Source organism: Lycium barbarum, chromosome 6 (assembly GCF_019175385.1).
Source record: "Lycium barbarum isolate Lr01 chromosome 6, ASM1917538v2, whole genome shotgun sequence".
NCBI lineage: Eukaryota > Viridiplantae > Streptophyta > Magnoliopsida > Solanales > Solanaceae > Lycium > Lycium barbarum.
In genome coordinates, this window is record NC_083342.1 from 105,421,485 (window position 1) to 105,429,088 (window position 7,604).

At 36.2% G+C, this 7,604-nt stretch overlaps 1 long non-coding RNA gene across 3 annotated transcripts; it reads right to left on the minus strand.

Moving 5' to 3' along the window:
- Positions 1–431: 431 nt before the first annotated feature.
- On the minus strand, positions 432–7,280 carry LOC132645207 (uncharacterized). Of its 3 annotated transcripts, none has more exons than XR_009584042.1 (3): positions 6,846–7,280; positions 1,390–3,977; positions 432–644 (listed from the first exon to the last, which is right to left on the minus strand). It is a non-coding gene; the product is annotated as an uncharacterized LOC132645207 (long non-coding RNA). The 3 variants fall into 3 exon arrangements; XR_009584040.1 differs by lacking the exon at positions 6,846–7,280 and having other exon boundaries at positions 1,390–3,861; positions 3,928–6,839; XR_009584041.1 differs by lacking the exon at positions 6,846–7,280 and having other exon boundaries at positions 1,390–1,475; positions 1,587–6,839.
- Between the last annotated feature and the right edge of the window lie 324 nt (positions 7,281–7,604).

A 7,604-nucleotide genomic window follows, 5' to 3' on the forward strand; every position in this document is an offset into this window, starting at 1 on the left:
CGGGGGGATCACTAGAGATCACGATGTTTTCCACACCGGTTGAAATAGATGCGGCCGGATCAGACATAGTAATTTCATTTCCTTGAACAGTCCAACTACGTTCAGGTAACGATGATGTCTTTGACCTTGTGATGTAAGGATGGTCGGCCATTGAGTGTCAACACGAATCAACTCTCTTTTGTAGGAATAAAAATAAAAAGAAACACAATAGTGTAAATGGTGTCAGTCTCACAACATATCTAGGTAAAGTCATGATCACATAGAGTCAAGTAAGTCATGTAGCAAATAATTCATCAAATAAAGTCAAACAAGTTGTCAAACAAATATAAACGATTATATCAAACAATAATAATGCGTCCTAATATGCATGTGACCTCTTTGTGCCAGAGGTAGGCCTAACGTTTGTTTGAAGGGTAAAGTGTGCCATAATACGTCATCCAGTTGCTTTGATTAATTAAACAAATTCTATTTCCCCAAAATAAAGTTCAAAAGTAGTGTAATATTTATTACATGTCAAATGAATACAACATAAAGTGTTTCCTAATCTGAGCAAAGTAAATACAATTTTCTATGTCTAAATTTCAGCTCCGTTTGGTGATGTCATTGATCTTCGTCATTTGTTGTACTCCAATGCATATCCATACCTGTCATAGAAACGTTAGTCATTCCCTCCCTCCTAAAGTTTAATTAATTAGAGCAAATTGTCAATATTTAGGCACAATTATCCTTCAAACATGCACATAAAGTATGCTTAGTGTCACTTGGGGTTGTGAACCCACTTGGACGTTTGGGTATGGTCATCTAATGGATTTAATACACCAAGGGTATTAAACCTCCTAGGTCATGAAATGTATGCTCTTAATAAAGGGTGTTGGTTTAGCTCTATCCTAGGTTGACTAAGAGTGGGTTTACTGGTGTCACGACCCAGCCCCGTGGGCCGCGACTGGTGCCCTACTTGGGCACCCAAACGGACATACAAACTAAATCATCATTTTTAAACAGAGTTGAGAACGAATATTATCAAACGCATTCAAGTATATAGCAGAAGCCGACAAGGCTATATTTCAATATTTAGATAATTTCCAGAAAAATTTCGGCAGAGTTTCCTTTGTTTTACAGACTATCCAAATTAACCTTGCGCACAGATAATACCAACAATGACCACCCAGGGCCAACAAAGCAACATTTAAACATATGCGGACCGGCCGCCGCGGCGAATGAGATCGCCCAAACACAACATATACACGCATCCGTACAGAAAGACCCTAACCCCCAAACATGTCTACAAACCTCTAAACAGACCGACGGAATCATATAACGGGACAGGGCCCCGCCGTACCCATGAACGAGAATATATATATATATATATACAGTAGTGACAGACTGTACCAAAAGATGGGCTCTGAATAAAATAGCGCTCCAAATGGCAGAAAAGATATCCTAGACGGACGGATCAGCAAACCTGTCGTCGGTACCTGCGCGGCATGAAAACGCAGCCCCCGAAGAAAGGGGGTCAGTACGAAATATGTACTGAATATGTAAAGCCTGAATTACAGAACCAAAATCATAACTGGTACAGAACGTACAGAAAAAGTGAGTAGAAAATCCAAAGTATCAAATACATATCTTCAAAACATGCGGAGTGTGTACAGAAACATATGTCATATCAAATCCGGCCCCTGCCAAGGGACTCGGCAAACAGAACGTGGCCACCCTCCCGACGCTGGTGCCACAACACAGAAGAATCAGAATAGGGGCATAACCCCGTAACATAGTATATCATATCAGATGGCCATGGCAAATCATATCAGAACATGTGTACATGGCACAGCATACTCCACAAACCCATGTACACGTATACCTGCCCCCTCACATCGAGGCACGGCGAACAATGCAGAGGATTACGCTTGACAACATATCCTGGCCCGGGCTCAGTGTGGGAAACATTGGGGCATCCACGAATAGAGTAGTGAGAAACTAAATGCAGTTAAAATATCATAAATATTTTCAGAGACTCGATGAGGCATATCAATGGCAAACCAATTCAATGAAGTCAGACGGGATCATAATAAGTGAGTTTCGGATGTCATAATGAATTACAGAAGCATACCTTTCTGAAGTCGTTCCGAGGGCCAAAACAATTTATAAGACTTAATGAATTATTTAAAACAATTTTTGTTTAGTAGTTAATAGAGTAGTCATATGCATAAAATCATTATCATAAATTCAAACATAAGTAAAATGATCATATTTGAAATTCGAAATGATAATCATACCAAATTCTTTCAAAAGTCGTCCGAATTACATAAAGAAAAGTCGCGGGACCCACGAACGGGTATCGACCCGAATCGGGCCCGCTCATGGAAAACATACTCATTATACATCATGCAAACTCTTATGAAAATATTGGAGCAATCCGAGCCTTTATGCAAAAGATATGGCATTTCGTAGTTACGGAATTCTTTAAAACAACTTTTTGTACAAAGTTTGGAAATCAATGCTTTCGAAGACATAATTGTTCATACTTCATCACAACATACATAAGAATGCCAAGAAATATATATAAGGATCATAACGTGCTCGGATTTCGAATTTGGAATTTCCTCGAGGCTCGTGATATAGCCTATTGAAAACTAAGGCATGCCAAAAGAAAGAAGGGTTGCGCTTTACATACCTCGTACGCACTCCAAGATAGCCAATCTAAAGTAAATTCCAATCTACGCCTCGGGCTCCCCAAGGTCTACAAATATGCCAACGAATATCCAATATTAAACATAGGCACTTAAGCCATTCATTCCAAACTAACATTAAATTCTACAGAAAATTCGGCAGCACTTCCCCTGTAAATAGGCCATCCCGAGAATTTAACTCGCTCAAAATCAACCACAACAACCACAATAACCAACCTAGCAACTCCAATAACCAATCCGAAAGACAATATTACATTAATACTCTCTTTTTCATCATTCGACAACTTTCCAAATATTCAATTCAACGGCTTACCTTCAAGCCAACATCAACGCCTATACATTCAAATACTAACCCAAACCCATACTAACAACATTCAAGAACATTCTAAACAATTCACATAATATTTCCAACGATCCAACAATTTCTCCAAATTGGGCCGAAAACAGCCCCTAAATTATAACATAACGATGCCCGAAATTCTAACGAACACTTACAACACACCAAGCAGCCCATATACACTTCTTACGACTTATTTCATGCCATCTTTTCAGCAAATTTCAGGGAAATACAACAGCAGCCACACGACACCACATCATCTATCCATATGCAAGTAAATCACATTATTATCTCTATAATCCTTACAACAACCCACAACAATTTTAACTCCAACTCTAACCATTAAATTCCTTCATTCTCATCACATAATCTATGATTACAACAACCAAAATATTAATTCAAATCAGTCCATCAAATTTCAATTAAAAACAGCCCCTACGGCATTCAACAACATTTCAACAACATTCCAACATTCGTGCAATTCATGTTACCAAGTTACAACTATGCTTCAACATCAAGATACATAATTTCACACATACAATTTACATTTGCATATTCCCCACACGTCCAACTTCATCATCAAACACATAGAAAAATGATCAACTCTTACCTTAACAAGTTGGCTTTTTCCACTTAGCTAGAATTTGTGAAATGCACTAATACTTGTTCTTGTTGCTCCAAATGAATTCTCCACGTTATTATCACCTTCCTAAGGGCTGAAATACCTAGAAAATCTGATTTTTGGATCAACAAATTTGAGCTCCAATTTTGCTAGCCATGGCCGAATGCCATGGCTTATGCTCTCTCTCTCTCTAGCTTGTATATCAACGTTTCCTTCACGTATACACCATATTAAACCTTTAATCCAAATTGATAACATGAGTGGGAGGTTGAAATTACCTTTAGCAATCAGAATCTTCAAGAATCTTGTTCCTCTTTCCAGCTGCTTGCTTAACAACACAAAAAAAAACTTAAGCTACAACTTCTCTTTAACTAATATCATGTCAAGGGTCTAGGATTTAGCTTATATGATGGCTCAATTAGAAAGGGGGTTTGGGAGAGAAAATAAGGGTTTTGGATCTGTTTTAGGTCGTGTGAAATGATATAGGGCAAAGTGGTGACTTATCTATTGAGTTTAATGGGCCTCATGGGCCGAAATGTGAGTGTTTGGGTCGGGTCCAAACTTGCTGCCCTGCCAGCCCAACTTGCATCGTCCATATCTCCTTATCCCGATATCATTTTGACGAGCGGTTTGTTGCATTATAAACTAGACTCGATGAACTTCATTTTAGGCTTTTGAAACACCTTAAAACTCCTCATATTCAAGGAGATATGCCTCCTACAATATAGACTAAAATCGGGTCCGAAATTTTACTGAAGTTGTTCCGATTCATTTCGTTTAACTTCTAATCCTCTTCCAACCTTATGTAACCTCTTATGCATACATATTCACACTTATATACATCAATAAAAAAATCCATATACACATCTTGAAGGGTCCAGAGACTCACAATAACCTTAAACATAACTAGAGAACTCACAAAGCTTTGACGAAACTCCAATCGCAAAAGTATATTCATATCTTTTGTCCACCCTCTATATCATTACTAATAATCTCAAATACTTTAAAAGGTCACTCGCATTACTTCATATACATACTCATAGCGCGATTCCACACCCTTTAGGTAACCGTGTCGCCTTGGGATACTTAAGGAAACCATGTATATATAACGATATTCTTACTAACTCGATTAACTTTCCTTGAACCTTCTTAACTCATTTTTTCTTGTTTTAATACAAGTAGCACAGATTATTATGGAGTGTAACAACTGGACGCAAGGTTCCCGAGCGGACAACTCGAGTGAGAAGGCTACGCGGTCACCGTTATTCGGACACCCCGCGCATACGCCAACTCTCCTAAAATTTGGATTCTACGAAGAAATTTGCGGGTGCGCTAAGACACCTCGCGTGTACGTGTGATAGTGTGAGCTTTCCAGAAGTGGAAGAAGTATGAACGGAATGACAATTTATCAAAGCAGTAACACTTAAACAATTTATATCAAATAAACAATTAATAGCGTGTAAAAACAGTTAACAACAAATAAAGTAATTAAATAAGCACACAAAGCCTATTTAAACTAAGTCCGTTATGGTTAGAACCTAAGTAATCCCCAGCAGAGTCGCCAAGCTGTCATACCCCATTTTAACCGGGTTAAAGTAGAGGTACAACATATTGGAGATTCCTATTTTTTGTTTATTTGTTTTAAGGAGTCGCCACCTAATTATTTATGGTGAATTAGGACACCTAAAGTTTAAAGTTAGCTCTGTTTAAGGTCTGCGAAACTTAAAATTCTAGGTAAGGGTTCAATTAGTCTAAAGGGAAGGTATTAGGCATCCTTTAAGACCCATTAACAATGGTTAACCGACCGGACTTATAATTTGTTAGGCTTAAGTGTAAATATAGTATTTTAAATATTTTAAGAAAATATCTTGAAAGTATTGCTAAGGCCTTAAATAGTAATGTTATTCACAAAATAAGATTTGTAGAAAATAGGATGATTTGCCTTTGAATAATAGCCTTTTAAACGATAATTTGACAAAAGTGATCTTTAAGTAAAAACGATATTATATGAATATGATGGTATAGAAATGCCTGGACTTATGTTCTTAAATTTGATGAAAAAGGCCATGAATTTCTTTTTATTTATTTTTTTCGGCTAAAATATGTATAATTGGGTAAATCTTAAAAATGTTTATAAAATACAATTGGTTTCATATTTTGTGTGTTAGTGACATTTTGAAATTCCTAAGATGGTAATAATGAGAAATGATTCTTTTAACCCAAAAATATATAGGCATACTATTTGAAAATCAATTATTCAAATAAATATTATAGATACCATAAATAGTTTAAAAAATAGAAGTGAATGTGATTTGTGGAATTAACTACCCATTACTAAACTAAAGCCCTTAATGTCACTAAAGTTTACCTAAATTAACAAACAAGAAAAATGTTAGTCATACAATACACATTAAATGCATACAAAAATAAAAATAGAGGAGTAGGTATGATGTAAATGGGCTCAGCCCATTTTCCAAAGAAAACTGATGTGGTCTGTTGCGGCTGTTCACTGTTGGGCTTCGACCCAGATTTTCTTTTATGTATTGTTGCGGACAGATCTGGATAGAGGGAGGAGTGATGTTTCGTTGGGCCTTGGCCCAACACCGAATGTGGGAGAAGACGACGAGTCACCCGGACTCATATACGAGATGTCATGCAAAGATAAAAATAAAAGAAAAAGATTAGTACCTGCTCGACGAATAAGATTAACCATGTAAAATATAAGTTCAAAACAAATCAGTAGATTATGTACATGTTTTATAAGGAAAGTATCATCACTTAAAAGCTTTGAACAAAGATCTAAATACTTCTACCCTATGAAAATATATAAATCAGCACAGTAACACATAGAAATATGACCCGAGACAGTAACATTTTCATTAAACCTTCATACATGTGATTAAAAGGATGAATAAAGTTAAACAACCTATCAAAGTAAATATTCTAAGTCATGATAACATTTATACTCATCCACATGATAAATGAAAGGAACAAAGAATAGGATTTCAAGAAAATTTCAGCATGACAGGTAGCAAAAGAAAAATAACTTAACTTAACTGAAGTAGAATCATAGTCATGCTTAAAACATTCATTATCCGAACACACAAAAATAAAATCATCTACACGGATTTTTCCTAAATAAGCAAAGACGCTAGATACAGAGGGAGTAAATGAACTAAAATAGAGTCGAATTTACCTTTTGTGGGTGCAGTGAACAAAGGCTTTGAGTTCCTCTTCAGATCTACTCCTTTGTTATGAATAAATTTGAAACTTGACTCAAATGAATTCCGAAATCTCTGTCACAGCTAAAGTCTACTGAGACAGAGAGAGTAACTCTAGAAATTAAAGGTCCTTCCCCTTTTAAAATGTGCAGAGAATGTATTTGATATGGTAGTGTTTCAAGATGTTCCACCAAAAAAATCCCCCCATGCTAAAACATTTAATAAAGTATTTATAGATGTAGAAAATTAGGATTTTTGTTAAAGAAAGGAAGAGAAGAGAGAGTCGTTGAAATGTTAAAATTCTGTCCTGAAATTGGGGGGGAGACAGAGAGAGTAGAGAGGACATAGGCGTGGGGGGACAATAAGAAATGGAAGGGAGCCTGAGTGAAATGCAGTCAAAAAAGAAAGAAGCATGTGGAGCCTATTAAAGAAAAAGGGAAAAAGAAATCAGGCGAGATGTGTGGCGTGGAAAGAGGAATGCAAATGCAAAGTTTTCTTTCTTTCTTTCTTTCTTTTTTTCTTTTTTTTTTCTTTTTTTTTTCTTTTGCGGTAGATAGCTATTATCAAGAATTTACCCCTTGTAAAATAATATTTTGATGAAATAAAAATTATAATACGTTGTTTTAAAATACGAGCTTCAAAATGAGTCCAACATTGATATACTTCCGAGCAATTGCTTATGAGGTGAAAATTGTTGATTCTTCCTCCTCTATTTAATTATTCTTGGGTTTCTA